We start from the raw sequence: 16,501 nt of genomic DNA, 5'->3' as shown, positions 1-16,501 counted from the left end.
TATAACACTATGATATAACATTATTGAAAGTCATTTGGCATTTTTCACTTCAGCTAATTACTGATTAAGATATTCAATGAACTTTCCTTATTTGGGATGTATATTATGAATAGACTTTATCAAGTTGACAAAACTTATATTCAATAAACTTTCCTCATTTCGGATGTATATTATGAATAGACTTGATCAAGTTGACAAAGCTTATATCCTGAAACAGCATTTTCAGTTCATATCTAGTTGTAAAAGGACTGGGAAGAGAAGCAAGCATTTTATTTCCATTTGGCTTCAAAAGAAATGAAAGACATTTCATTTGCTCATGTTTACATAAAATGTTGCCATGATGAACACCCAGTGATGGTATACCACGTACAAGATTTCACAGTGTTTTCTATCCTTCAATTGTGGATTGTATCACAATCAGGGGCAATAGTGAATGCATATATGAAGTGAACTGGTCAAAACAGAGTGAAACATTGCGTGTGCTTCATTGCTATTTTATCATAATAGTACGTTGAAATTCTGGCGCGGAATTAGACTTGGTTCAAGTCTGTGATTTGTGAATGTTTGAGTGGAGTGAACGCAATGATTTGTATTCTGCTTTCATGTGAAACGCGCGCGTGAGTGGACGCGATGAGTAGGGTGAACGTGATGAGTGGAGTGAACGCTATACAGCGGAGTTTCACCCGGAATCACAGACTTGGCTTTCTTGCACGATCTGCGTTGCTATAAATTATTCATGAGATGACGTTTTCTTTACTCATACATTATTCATAAGATGACATCACTAAATTTTACACATTGGGAGGAGTTACCAATTGACCCAAACGAGACGTGCATAAAACTCACATGGCGTTGTTGACAAAATGTCGAGTGTGATCACTCCCACAAAAGTCAGCACGACCTCTGTTGTATCACCGAAAACGCGTGAAAATATCTGTGTTGTTTGTGGGGCCCATGTTGCAAAATGCGAAAATCGTCGCCGGTTATTCAAGGATGGAAAAAGACACCGTCCTTACAGTTGTAGCCCGTTCTCTTACGTGCCCAAAGCGATGGAAATCAAAACAATGTGGGGCGACTTCGTATGTCAGTGATTTTCCGCTGCCGGTTGGTGCGCAGACGAACACATCTTTTCCCTCAATGTAACTCTCAACAAGCTTTCCTTGGTAATCTCTCATGATTAGCGATGGTCGACCGATCAGTTGTAAAACGCAGTTGATGTACAAACTTGATGCCATTATTCGCCCAGATGTAAAACGTACTCGATGTCTAGCTTTGCACTGAGATGACAACAAACTTTTGAATGCATGCAGAGCATGCGTTCTTCTTTTTGGCCAGAATAACGGCGGGGCTGTCAATCATTTTGTATTTGCTCTACGTCACTGTGTACACAGTCCGTCTCACCGCCTGTACTTGCAAGAAGTCCAAGTCGGTGAATCCGGCAGAAACTAACTCACTACTGCGCAGACTCAAACTCGACGCATTCAATAGCTGGGAAAACCTGGCGTGAGCTGCCAAATTCCGGATAGGTTTGTACGAAATAGGAGAGACACAAGAGAAACTATTATAAATGATTTTATTTTTTTTTAATTCACCGACTTGAACCAAGTCTAGCGCGGAATGTCAAAGAAATGTCTTGCCGAGAACTCCAGTGTGTGCCAACTGAGCTATATCATGAAAATACCACGGTTCTTTTCACATCTTGACCAATCAGATCGCTGCATTTGGCACATCAATATACTGGTATGAAATACCTGACTTACCTTTAGTTTGTTGCTGGCTTTGAACAGAAATGTCTTCTTGTGATATACCGATAGATGACATACAGACATATTGCAAATATCCAGGATAATCCATGTACCGTACAAATTCTAGAGGTGTGATACAATCCACAGTTGAAATATAGAAAACTCTGTGAAATCTCTGAAATATCAGGACTGAAACAGAAAACAAATGACTTTCTATCATGACATTATGTACCAATACACAATACAAACAATACACAATGACAATATATACAAACAATGACAATAATCCATCACAATTTAACTTTGTCAAATTTCCAAAATAAACAGCATCGTATTAGATGGATAAAGATTTTTAGCAGCATTCCATAGCTACACCGCTGACATCTTGTCATTTTTTAAAGAAAAGCATTTGATTTGAAAGACACTGCACGTAAACATTGCGTATATACTGGTATATGACAGCTAGTTCATGACACAAACAGTTGGAAGTATTTCAGTTCTCTTTTCTACTTTGTGTAAACTGGACATTGTACATTTTCCAGAGTACCGGTACATAGCTTATACACGAAAAGAATTTGTTGTTTCTTAAGCACTGAGAATTGTAGCTCTGGAGCACTCTGTAAATTTTGGTATTTTTTCAGCTTTCATTTTTCAACCTACCTGTACAGCTGTTAAGACCAGTTGACAAGAGGAGCATAATAAAGGTTAACACACACTTTAAATCAAAACAAAGTTGAAAAATAAATTACAAGATAGTGTACGGTAGTTCTCTTTTTGGAGGATGTGATGGCCCTGAAAAGGGCCGTTTGGTTTGTGTGTACAGTATGTACACAATGTTTAATTTCAGGTTCACTTGAACCCAAAGACATCTTTGTCAGGCTGCCACCACCAGGAAGGAGGTTTTCTGTAGAATAGGTGACAGCTTTTGTTGATTTCTTCATGTCTTGATCAACTGTGACATTTTCAGTGTCATCAAATGTATAACTACTATAACACTAATTGCTGTACCATAGTGATTGGACATAGCATTTGCCAGATCCCTACTCTGTCAGTCACCCTGGTTGATTTCACTGTTGTTCCTTTGGTTGAAAATGCTGTCGTCACAAATAATCTGTATGAAATAAAAGTACAATGTAGTTTAGCTTTTCTGGAAAGAGTTATATTGTGATTTTATGGATATGGTGATGACCTAACAGTGGAACGTCAGAATTGAGAAACACAACACATATGAAAGGTACTGAACAACTTCAAAAATTCAAAAACCCAATTAATATGCACACATAGATAAGCCAAATTATGAGGAGGAGAAGAAAAAAAGAAAGTTGTCATTGAAAATATCAGTGTAATGACCAGGACTGCTGTCGAAATTTGGCATGCTTCGTGTAAATATTTTCATTATTCAATACTGCATAGAATGTATGACAAATCATGTTTCCTCCTGTTGAATACACCAATATAGTTTTATGCATGTAACGAAAAACACGTTTCTAAATCAAAAATAATAAACATAGAACAAAATTGAGAAAAACTGAATAAAACTCAAAAAAACTAATAAAGTCAACACTGATAAACATGAAAATTTGCCAACTCATCTCATGCATAAAGTACTTGTATCAAAGCCCCAGTGCTGCTAACTTTTGATGATAATTCCACCATTTTTGTTTTGAATGTAAACCATAATTCCTTGTTCTTCTCCCCAAAGAATGTTGATATACACAGTATCCAGCTTGTCAACTCAGCCCCTAAGGTTGTAAACTGCATTGTTATTGTTGAAAACTGACTTCTGGTCTGGACTAGAATTCTAATGTACCGGTAAACAAAAACCATGCATTTTACACATATAGACACCAAGTTGACAAGCTAAATAGTGGGTGTTTCAGCATTCTTTGGGGAGTAGAATAAGAAGTTGCAATTGATTTATAAAAAAAAATAATGAAAAAACCATCAAAAGTTAGCAGCACTGGGGCTTTAAGTAACATAGGCAAAACAAAGTTACCACGCAACATATTTGAAATATTCATTGGATGAGAGAGTGTGTTTGAAGCAGAAAGATAGAAACGCATGGAAGACAAATACAGTTAATATCAGGCACAGATAAATGTACCGGTATATTGAAGTGCCACAGTTTGAGTTAGGAAATTTAGGTCACAGAGAAAGCCAGATATCACAGCATATCAATATGCATTACTCAAGACAAAGTGAGTTGTCTCATATGTAAGATCAAGATATCTATGTCATGAAATATGTTTGGTTAATTTTTACACCATTACAAAGGCAGAACAAAGTAGAAATTGGGCGGCATAAGATGGATTGCTACAAAATGTTCCGTTTAAAATGTGTTAATGTAACACAGCTGACAGCCAGTTTTATAATGTTTAGAAAACATAAACTTCAGATGCTTTTACAGCAAAAATACAAAGAGTTTTTAAAATTTAATATACTATAAATATATAAAAATATTACGTTGATATAAATAAACATCTCCATATAATACCTCCAAAATTAATACAGTATGAAGAAAAGTGGTGAACAGTTACAGAGTTGTAAAATAAACCAAAAATATAATAAACAATTGCAAACATAACCAAGCAAGTGAGGGAATCAGTGTAGGTGATGGAACATTGATACAAGATTGAGAATATATGAAAAAAGAGAATGTTAAATAATAAATTTAAATTTAAATTCTCATTATGGCCAAAGTCAGACAATAAAAAGATATGAACTGAAAATGCTCACGTGTTTCATACAGTTATGTGTAAATTTGAACCTTTGCCACATGTTCGCAACTTCATTGAAAGTATTATGATCAACATAATGAACAATAATCACCGCTGATTAATTCTCAAAGGTCATGAAGTATACAAATATGTAATTAGCTGAAATAAAAATATTAAAGTTCTTTGACTGCTGTCATTTATATAGCAAGTGTAATTACCGTTGGCCAAGTCCTTCAAGCCATATATGCCGAGCTGTGAAAGCTCATTAGATATGCAAATTGTAAATTAGCTGACATGAAATGTGAAATGACTTTCGATATTGTTTTAACCAGGTATAATCATCAATGTTGTCATGTTTTGCCAACTTTGATCAAGTAAATCCCAGTATATATCCCTAATAAGCAAAGTTCATTAAATATGTAAATTGGGAATTGACTTAAGTAAAAATGCTTAAATATTGTCAATAATGTTGTATCATGGTATCTGCAATATATGTAGCAAGTTTTGTCAACTTTGGTCAATTCAATTCAGATATATATCTCTAATTAGGAAAGTTCATTAAACATGCAAATTAGGAATTTGCTGAAGAGAAACGATTAATGACTTTCAATAATATTGTATTACAGTGTCTGAAATGTACATAGCAAGTTACATCAATTTTGATCAAGTCAATTCAGATGAATATCCCTAAGTATGAAAATTCATTTCATATGCAAATTAGGAATTGGCTGAAGTAAAAATAGCGTCAATGACACTGTAGCTCCCATCCTGGACTATTTAGTGTTTGTTCTCTGGTCAGATATTTGAACATGTGAAAGGGATAAAGTGCATGAAGTGAAAATACTTAAATGAAATGTACTGGAGACAGTGAAATATGTTTAATGTAATTATTCAGAATATAAAATGGAAAAAATACAGAATTAGATATATCGAATACTGTGATACAACCAATAACTCAACAAGTCATTTACAATGACATAGTCCCCACTTGTAATAGGAGTACTAGTCTTGATGGGGCAGGAAAATGTGGTCATTAAGAAGTATCATTGGAGTGTATATGTTGAGATCTATGGGCACATAGGTCTATGTCGTTGTTCCCAATTTGAAACACATGAGGCATGTCTAAGTTACGGTTCTAAATCGGGAAAAAAGGTCAGACCTCTAGCAGTATTGGCCAGCCAAGAAATACATATGCGCATTATAAATGAGGTACAAGATGTGACATCTTAAGGTCTAATATCCTATCAAAATTGGAGGGTATAGAACTTGTGGTTACTGAAATATGCATATATATGTATAATCAAGGTCAAAGGTCATCAAGGTCACATGACATTTTCAAAAAAAAAAATTATATTCCTAATTAATCCCTATATGCCAAAAATCAGATCTCTAGCTCTATTCGCTTGCCCAGAATTAGATGTGTACATAATTAATGAGGTAAAGCGTGTGTTGTCAAAAGGTCTCCCATCCTACTAAATACAAAGGACATAGCACTTGTGGTTACTTATTTATTGACATAAACATATATTTAAGGTAAAAGGTCATCAAGGTCACATGACATTGGTCAAAAAATTTCTCTCCTATAGTTATCCCTATATACCAAAAATCAGACATCCAGCTCTATTGGCTCGCTCAGAATGAGATATGCGCATAATTATTGAGGTACAGTATGTGGCGTCATAACATGTCCCATCATACCAAACATAAAGGGTGTAGCACTTGTGGTTACCGAGTTATGGAAAAATATGTATATTGGAGGTCAAAGGTCACCGAGGTCACGTGACATTTTGTCAAAAAAATTGTATTGCTAAGTTATCCCTATATACCAAAAATCAGACCTCTAGCTCTATTGGCTCGCTCAAAATTTGATATGCGCATAATTAATGAGGTACAATATGTGGCCTCATAAGGTGTTTCATCATACCATACATGAAGGCTGTAGCACTTGTGGTTACTGAGTTATGGACAAATATGTATATTTGAGGTCAAAGGTCACTGAGGTCACGTGACATTTTGTCAAAAAAATTGTATTGCTAAGTTATCCCTATATACCAAAAATCAGACCTCTAGCTCTATTGGCTCGCTCAGAATTAGATATGCTCATAATTAATGAGGTACAATATGTGGCGTCATAAGCTGTCCCATCATACCATACATGAAGGCTGTAGCACTTGTGGTTACTGAGTTATGGACAAATATGTATATTTGAGGTCAAAGGTCACCGAGGTCACGTGACATTTTGTCAAAAAAATTGTATTGCTAAGTTATCCCTATATACCAAAAATCAGACCTCTAGCTCTATTGGCTCGCTCAAAATGAGATATGCGCATAATTAATGAGGTACAATATGTGGCGTCATAAGGTGTTTCATCATACCATACATGAAGGCTGTAGCACTTGTGGTTACTGAGTTATGGACAAATATGTATATTTGAGGTCAAAGGTCACCGAGGTCAAGTGACATTTTGTCAAAAAAATTGTATTGCTAAGTTATCCCTATATACCAAAAATCAGACCTCTAGCTCTATTGGCTCGCTCAAAATTAGATATGCGCATAATTAATGAGGTGCAATATGTGGCGTCATAAGCTGTCCCATCATACCATACATGAAGGCTGTAGCACTTGTGGTTACTGAGTTATGGACAAATATGTATATTTGAGGTCAAAGGTCACCGAGGTCACGTGACATTTTGTCAAAAAAATTGTATTGCTAAGTTATCCCTATATACCAAAAATCAGACCTCTAGCTCTATTGGCGCGCTCAAAATTAGATATGCGCATAATTAATGAGGTACAATATGTGGTGTCATAAGGTGTTTCATCATACCATACATGAAGGCTGTAGCACTTGTGGTTACTGAGTTATGGACAAATATGTATATTTGAGGTCAAAGGTCACCGAGGTCACGTGACATTTTGTCAAAAAAATTGTATTGCTAAGTTATCCCTATATACCAAAAATCAGACCTCTAGCTCTATTGGCGCACTCAAAATTAGATATGCGCATAATTAATGAGGTGCAATATGTGGCGTCATAAGCTGTCCCATCATACCATACATGAAGGCTGTAGTACTTGTGGTTACTGAGTTATGGACAAATATGTATATTTGAGGTCAAAGGTCACTGAGGTCACGTGACATTTTGTCAAAAAATTGTATTGCTAAATTATCCCTATATACCAAAAATCAGACCTCTAGCTCTATTGGCTGGCTCAGAATTAGATATGTGCATAATTAATGAGGTACAGGATGTGGTGTCATAAGGTCTCCATCATACCAAATATGAAGGGTGTAGCACTTGGGGTTACTTAGTTATGGCCATATATGTATATGAGGTCAAAGGTCATTGGGGTCACATGACATTTTGTCAAAAAAATTGTATTGCTAAATTATACCTATATACCAAAAATCAGACCTCTAGCTCTATTTGCTGGCTAAGAATTAGATATGCACATAATTAATAAGGTACAGGATGTGATGTCATAAGGTCTCCCATCATACCAATATGAAGGGTGTAGCACTTGTGGTTACTGAGTTATGGACATATACTCATATTTAAGGTCAAAGGTCACTGAGGTCACGTGACATTTTGTCAAAAAAATTGTATTGCTAATTATCCCTATATACCAAAAATCAGACCTCTAGCTCTATTGGCTGGCTCAGAATTAGATATGTGCATAATTAATGAGGTACAGGATGTGGTGTCATAAGGTCTCCCATCATACCAAATATGAAGGGTGTAGCACTTGGGGTTACTTAGTTATGGCCATATATGTATATGAGGTCAAGGTCATTGGGGTCACATGACATTTTGTCAAAAAATTGTATTGCTAAATTATACCTATATACCAATAATCAGACCTCTAGCTCTATTTGCTGGCTAAGAATTAGATATCACATAATTAATAAGGTACAGGATGTGATGTCATAAGGTCTCCCATCATACCAAATATGAAGGGTGTAGCACTTGTGGTTACTGAGTTATGGACATATACTCATATTTAAGGTCAAAGGTCATCGAGATCACATGACATTTTGTCAAAAAATTTGTATTGCTAAGTTATCCCTATATACTTATTTTCACTTTGTTTAGTGTGATTAGATATTATTTTAGCTGAAAAAAGGGTCCAGGGAAAGTAAGGAAAATCCAGTATTCCACAGTGTAACAATTGGCTGAAATATAAAATTTCTTTCAGTCTCTAGAATCCGAAACCAAATCCGAAACCGAATCCGAAACCGAGTCTAATTTCAGCATCGTCTAGCCAGAGTGTAACGTGGGGATAGCGCCCTCAAACCACAGATACTGGCTTGCCATAGACTACCATGTATCAGAAAAATTAAAACTGTGATAACTTCATTAATATGCAAGCCACGCCCACCAAAATCTTTTCAGTTCTAGCCATTTGAATTCTGAAGATGTCTACCAATTTGACTGAAATACGTTCAGCCGTTTTTGGAAAATGGACCCACAGACAGACAGACACACAGACAGACAGACAGACAGACGGACAGACAGACAGACAGACAGACAGACAGACATCGCTGCGACATATGCTCACGTGTGTGAACACGTGAGCAAAAAACAAAGTCATTGATACTTTATTGAAATGAATATATTGGCAATGTTTAGAAAAGTGGAACACAACTATTCAAGGATTAAGGTAATTTGAACCTGTAAATGAGAATATTGAACAAATTTAAATTTAATGTGGCCTTTCAGGGCTCGAAATTAGCGGTGGTCTTGCGTCAAATGACCACCATTTTTCCGTGCTTGACCTCCAAATTCTGTAACTGGTGGTCATTTTGACCACCATGTAAAACATTTAGTATTTCAGCGATTGCCGCTTTGTCTGATGGCGAGGGTACCGTTTCATCAATAACAACATTGCAATCGGCCTTGAAGAAATTGTTACACATAACGTTTCATTCCTTTTTGTGGCGCAGGGCCTTCACAGGTGCTAATAAACTAAATTTCATTTTGCGACATTTATGCAAATATTTCTCGCATCGGAAAAAAACAATTTCAAAATCCTTCTACTTATCATTACAAAACATAAGCACGAGTCAGTAGATGAGCAGTTGTTGGCAAAATCATTATCAGGTTTTTTTTTTCTATCCAACATAGGTATTTATTTTTTTTATCCACTGTACAGACATGTTTGGGTACAGCCATGTTCAAAGACTCCCACCATAACATTGACCTCTCTTTTCGTGAATACAAAAAGCCTGATAATATGATTCAGTTAAAAAAAATATTGACTGCCAGTTTCCTTAAAATGACCACCAAATTTGAAATGTGGTGGTCAAAATGACTACCAGGATAAAATGTTAATTTCGAGCCCTGCCTTTATAATCAACAAATGTGAAAATGTTTATGATGGGAAATGACTGACATTCAATCACTGCATGGAAGTATCTTTACTGTTTGAGACAATAAAACAAATGACAGTGGAAACGGTACAAAAACTACAAAATTAAGAATCATCAGCATAAAAAAGTAAAAAATATGGAAAATGGATCTCTTTGTAAAAAACATCATCTGCAGTTAGAAAATGAAAACAAAATAATAATTAAAGAATTGCTGACACTTTTAACACATTTGATATGTAAACATCAATCCATTGAAGGATGGATGGGTGGTGTGTTGTGAAAATAAAAAAGAAACGACAGAGAATATATGTGAAACAAAAATAAAATTCCATATGGCCAACCCATGTTATAAAGAAACAAATCATTCTCGCGAGCCAGAGCAATAATTTCCGCTCTGCTGACCTACGCAAAAATCAAGACCGGTAGCGCTGAGCTGTTGCCGTAAAGAGGCGCATGGTTTACGACGATGAAACAAATAGATTAACATTCAAAGTATACATTTTACTTGTAACTTTAAAATGTCAGATTATTGAATCAACAAAAAAGAAAATGATATACAAATGTGAATTTTCCAAGAAGAGTAAAACAAATGTACAAATTACACAAGTTTTTAAAATAAGTAAAGTTTGACAAATTTTGATGAAAATTAGCAAAGAAAAAAAACTACGGCGTTGACAGTACAATAGGGCCGTTCACAGTTTACGTCACTGTTCTCTCATTAATATGCAAAAATAAATATTTGTCCGCATTTTTAGATTACGCTTTTGAAAATTACGCATGCAAGAACAACGAAAATACATCTCAGTGGGTGACTGCTAGTGTAACAATGAATACTAAAAAACATATTCACGACTCTGAGTATTAGCTGCAAAGACGGCCATGTATGCAACATTGATAAAATTTGTCCGCATTTCAAGCTGCGTGTGCGATGTCGCGCGCGTACAGCTATATTTAGTAACAAACCTGTAACCGTGAACAAGGCTATAAACAAATCAGCAATTGTTTGTATTTCAATACAGAAAGATTTTGGGAGAGATTGTAGGGACAGAGAAATTAGTCTGTGAGAAGTTGGAAAAATAAAAATAAAATATATCATCTGGGGCAAAATTTGGAGAAAAATTAAAGAATAAATATTGGTAACTTTATCTTAATCCAAATGCAAGCAAACAGATTCAGTTTTTACGTATCAGTAACTGGCATCAAAACACAACCAAACAATTTACAACCTGGCAACTCACTCTGTAAAACATTAGCTAATCACTACAATACAGTAACTGATTTTATGGACTGAAAATCACATTTCCATTAATAAAATGCAAATATGTTGCCATGGAAACATGAGAGTTACATACAAATGTATCTCTGATTGATTTATAAAAACACAGAAAAATTTAAAAACCTGGCAACTCTTGGAGTAAAACATGCACTAATTACTGCAATGACTTACCTTAAGGAATAAAAATCACATTTCCATCAATAAAATGCAAATATGTTACCATGGAAACGTGCGAGTTACATTAACATGTACATGTGATTGACATCTAAACAAAACAAAACAATTTACAACCTGGCAACTCACTCTGTAAAACATGAGCAGATGACTTACATGTACCTTATGGACTGAAAATCACATTTCCATCGATAAAATGCAAAAATGTTGCCATGGAAACGTGTGAGTTACATCAACATCTACGTGTGATTGACATCAAAACACAACAAAACAATTTACAACCTGGCAACTCCACTGGTATCAGTAAAACATGAGCTAATCAGCAATACAATGACTTACCTTATTATGGACTGAAAATCACATTTCCATCGATAAAATGCAAATATGTTGCCATGGAAACTTGCGAGTTACATTAACATGTAAGGAAATTGTTCCTTTAAATGTTCCATGTGTTTGTGTAAACAAAGAAAGTTTGTATTCAGTCAAAATTTGTGAGATCAGAAAATGTTTGACTTCATAGAAATTGTAGTTTGCATTTTGACCTTTGACCTTTGTTTGTTTTTGTTTTCGAAGGCCATCCGGTCAAGGGGAGTGTCCTTGAAGTGTTTGGGTCTGGATCAATGCCAGGACAATTTAATACAGCCAGAGGAATATACATCAAGAAGAACGGTCAATGGGTTATATGTGATTTGAGGAATCATAGAGTTCAGGTTATTGATCCAATCAGACTCTGCTGTGATCTCATCTTACAATTCCATGCATTCCAGTCATTTATTCCATGGAATGTCACAGTGGATGAAGACAATGACCAATACTTTATGAGTGATTGGGACAATGGTCAAGTTGTGGTGAGTTCTGGACAAAGCAAGATTTTAAACTGTTTTGGACACAAAGAAGGAATTGATCCAACGGGTATCTGCTTGAGTCCTGATGGTTTTATATTCATTGGTGACTGGAATGGATATGTGAGAAAATATAATAAATCTGGTGAACACATTGCAAGAACTGAAAAAGGACAAGTCAGTCAACCCTTTGATCTGATTGTGAATAAGAAATGTATTTTTGTATCAGATAATGGCAGGAAATGTGTTCATGTTTTGAATCACCAGATGCAAAGTATAAGAGACATTGGCAAGGGACACTTAAAGTGGCCAGAGGGTTTGTGTTTTGATCACCAACAAGATGGCATATATGTTTGTGATTACGGTGGGCATAGAGTGGTTCACTTCAATTGTGATGGTGAATTTCTCAGCTATAAAGGTCAAGGTCAGTTAGAGAAACCCCGTTACATTGCACTGTGTAAGGATAATCCATACAGATTAGTTGTAACACAGCGATACTGTGTTAAACTACTGTACATATAAGCAGACATGACACCACATCATGTCAACTCTGCAGGGATATCTCTGGTGAAAATCTACAAATTTTCTGACAAATTTTACACAACTCATTGCAACTGCAGGCTGTAAATGTGTATTTTTTGCCATCATTTCAATAATTTTTCATATATACTGCTAATTTTGGATCAAACATGACGTTTTCGTTTTGACGGACTGTTTTATCAAACTGTTTGGTAAAACTAAAATATACTATTTTTCACCTGTATATTTTTTCACCCTTGATGGAATAATGTCGGTAAAGTTCTAATTAGTAATATTACTATTGATGATTTTTGTACACTTTCTGACAGCAGCCTGTTGCAATTTATTGTGAAATATTTGTCAGAATAATTTTTTGACTTTCACAGATGTGTGCATGAGTGTACAGAAACATACATAAAAGCAGACATGACAATATAACATGTCAAGTCTGCAGGTATATTTCTGGTGAAAATCCACAACTTTCTAGACTAGTTTTACACAACACTATGCAAACGACAGGCTGAAGAATTTTGAATTTCACCGTAAAATTCAAGGATTTTGGTATTTTTCGTCAATTTTGGATCAGGAACTACGCTTTTCCCCTTATATATACAGGATTAGGTATTAACGAGAAAAATATTCACAGTTGTACTTTTTTCATGTTTTAGAAAATTATCCAGCAGCAGATTTCATTTCGTTTGATAGCAATGTACCCCTATTCCATCCGTGTTGGTAAAACCTTCTCAGAAAACTTGACGATTTTCACTGAAATGTGCGTGCGAAAACATACCTGAACATTCCGATGACTGTTTTGTATTTGCAGGTGTCTTGATTGCTCTAATATAGGTATAGTTTCCGCATTTTTAAGGAATTTTCACGGCGATCGTGGTCAGCGACCCTGTCGACAGGTCGCCATGTTTCAACTGAACGACCACATCAACTGAAGTCAAAGTGAAGTGAAATATCTTGTCGCAAGAGGGCGATATGAAGAATATCGCTATCAGAGCATGCATGTACTTTGACAGCCGAGGGTGCCGCCGCGCCGGCGGCCGGGTGCGGAGCTTGCTTTCCGGAAGCTCATGAGTACGCGCTAGTAGATTCTGACGATACTGTCTTTGTTGGTTTATGGTATAAACTCAAAGTGCTCATTGTCATCGATGAATAATCCTATTTTATGGACTGTTTAACACCAGGGTTTGACTGTGACAGTGGCTACCGCGTATACCGAGTAGTTGTAAGTTTGAGCTGTACGCGTGGTGGCAAGTCGAAACGTGGTGTAGAAATATCTCTAAGGGAGCATTCGTTTTTATTTGGGGGGGGGGGTCAGTGGAAATCAGGGGATTTGACTTTTGCAAAACCATTTTTAGGGGGTTGTCAAATTTTACAATCAATTGTGGGGGTTTTTTTTCCGGGGAGTGAATTTTAAAAAGGTTTGTATAGAATTGTGGCAAAAGTGTATAAAACAGAATACGAACATGGCTTTATTCTGTCTGAACGGGCAGTTACATGCAGAAAAGAGCACTTTTGTTCACAAAATATATTTTTCAAGTTGACGAAGAGAAGTAAGTGTCATGCAATGTTCATGATACAACTTTTATAACATTGAAAAGTGCGGAAAATGGCGCCAATTGTTGAAAGTATGGTGTTATATGGAGTATTTGCAAAGATTTTTGGATTTTGTATTTACATATATTTAAACAAGCAGGATTAACAAATATAAATAAGAAAACCAATGTGACAAGTGCTTTTTGAGTCGCTTTGACTGTCAAGTTCAATGAGGTAAACAGTATCTTTCGTACTATTCAATACCTTTTCTGTTTAAAGTGTTGAAATTTCTAACACTGCGAATTGTTACTGATGGATTTCATGCTTGCTTGTTTGCTTGCTTGTTTCACTGCACTGTCCATATTTAAGTTTGTATCTATCAAGGCGTCAAAACTAGTTTTCACATGAATACGCGACATGAGAGAAGCTCTAAGAATATTTGCCAAAAAACTAAATGTATACTATTCCATTGTATGAAGTCAGTGTATCCCGTTTGATATTTCCTGAAATTTAAACTCTGGCGACACACAGAATGATGATTTTGTTTAAGTTACAGGCCTTATGGTACATGCACGTGAAATATTTCACCTGCATTTAATAAATACTGATGGTGATAATGTGTTTTTTTTCTGTCCTCTTTCGTCATTAGCGACGTCAAAGCTTTCCGTGACAGAAACTAAACAAAACTTTTAAAAAGTGCTCTACAACTTTCCTGTCAGCTGTAATGTCATAATATCTGACTCTTCCCGTTTCATATTTCGTGTACACGATGTGAAAATGAAACGTTATTGTTTTGACCATTATTCAAATAGCATGCATGTTCATCTCATCACAGTCACCTGTGGTCGGTCTATTCCGCTTGGCGTCTATGCCCCCATAGATCTGTGTACATGTGCCTGAGAAAAACCAGACATATGTACACACGTCTACGGGGCATAGACGCCAAGCGTAATAGACCGACCACAGGTGACTGTGGTATTTCTTATAATAAGGCTCTCTTTTGTTGGAAAATCCCAGATAAGAGGTATTTTGAAATCTTCCTTGTCAGGGAAAGCTTCAACGTTTTACAAGTCTTCCCATATTTTGATCACTGGCCCTATAATTAAATTGCTATTTAGCAGCAAGGTTTGCTTCGCATCGGCTGGACAAATTATACAGCGCCCCCAACGTTAAAATACTACCGTAACCTCTTTGCATGCATTTCAGTGAATTCAGTACAGTTGAATTCCTTTTCATACATTTTTGTAGTCGCGCTAATATTGTTGATTACACTATTATAATTGAACTTCCCTGTACAGTCTTGTACTTATAGTGAAGTTAAGTCTGTTGGAATGTAAAGGACTGCATTAAAGAATTCCATGTCCTTTACTGATATTTCCATACATGATGGAAATAAAGCAGAAATTCTATACACCATTCTTGCTGGCCATAGTTTGTCTTCTTCAACAAGGTATTGATAAATTAGACTGTTACTTTCGTTGATACATGAATACACAAGCTAATCATGACAAACTGGTAGGTACAAATTTAATTACCATTATAACTCACCAGCTCGTTGATTTAGGCTATTCGTATCATAATAAAGACTGTGATGAGTTTCTTTTGACATTGCCCGAAGACTTATACTCCAAAGTAAAATGCCGTGATGAGAATATGAATTATCATGTCTCTATTATTCTACTTGTTGACACAGTGTGAAAACTTCACATGTGAATCATATCCAAGGTTACATAATTCAATAATTTACTTCAGATCGTATATTTATTTGGACTGTACATTCCTTAGATTACGGCTCCCTATCATTCCATGCACAGCATGGGATTATTATCATTATTGCGCTTGAACTGTTAAAAAAAAAGGAGATTTGACACTGCCCAGCCTAAAACCCTCTTTAAGGTGGTGTGCGCCTCAAAAGTGAAAAACTTAAACTTTTGCTCAAACTTTCCTAAATGGTCACCGTGCAAAGTTTGGAACTAGCACTAAAAATTACTCATCATTTACTGATATTTGAAATTCAGAATTCAAAATTAAGATAAAAATCTTTCTTATTGCAAATGCTTTCAAATGAGTCCAAACACGCAGTAAATGGCATAAAATTTGGAAAAATTTGTGAGTCAAACAATCTGTCCCAGAAGTGCGCGCTCTACCTTAATGTCATAGATTATCTCTTTTTCACAATCACAGGCAAATTATTTCAACAGCTTTTCCTACAGTATCTGTGTCTGTATCATAGTGTTTTCAATACAAGTTAGACAGGACATGTCTGGTGAAGATATAGTTGTTACTTTTCAAAGTCAGACGAACACTTTGAG

At 35.7% G+C, this 16,501-nt stretch overlaps 1 protein-coding gene across 1 annotated transcript in view; it reads left to right on the top strand.

The window, feature by feature from the left end:
* Positions 1-13,441, top strand: part of LOC139127331 (uncharacterized) — a 28,921-nt gene extending 15,480 nt beyond the window's left edge. The window contains exon 7 of the mRNA XM_070693249.1: positions 11,857-13,441. The gene's annotated coding sequence lies outside the window, so the exon portion shown is untranslated. The remainder of the gene's footprint in view (positions 1-11,856) is intronic.
* The last annotated feature ends 3,060 nt before the right edge of the window (positions 13,442-16,501 follow it).

This window comes from Ptychodera flava, unplaced genomic scaffold (genome assembly GCF_041260155.1).
Source record: "Ptychodera flava strain L36383 unplaced genomic scaffold, AS_Pfla_20210202 Scaffold_30__1_contigs__length_3116999_pilon, whole genome shotgun sequence".
NCBI lineage: Eukaryota > Metazoa > Hemichordata > Enteropneusta > Ptychoderidae > Ptychodera > Ptychodera flava.
Note: the sequence above shows the minus strand (reverse complement) of the source record. Positions and strands in the feature narration are given on the sequence as shown.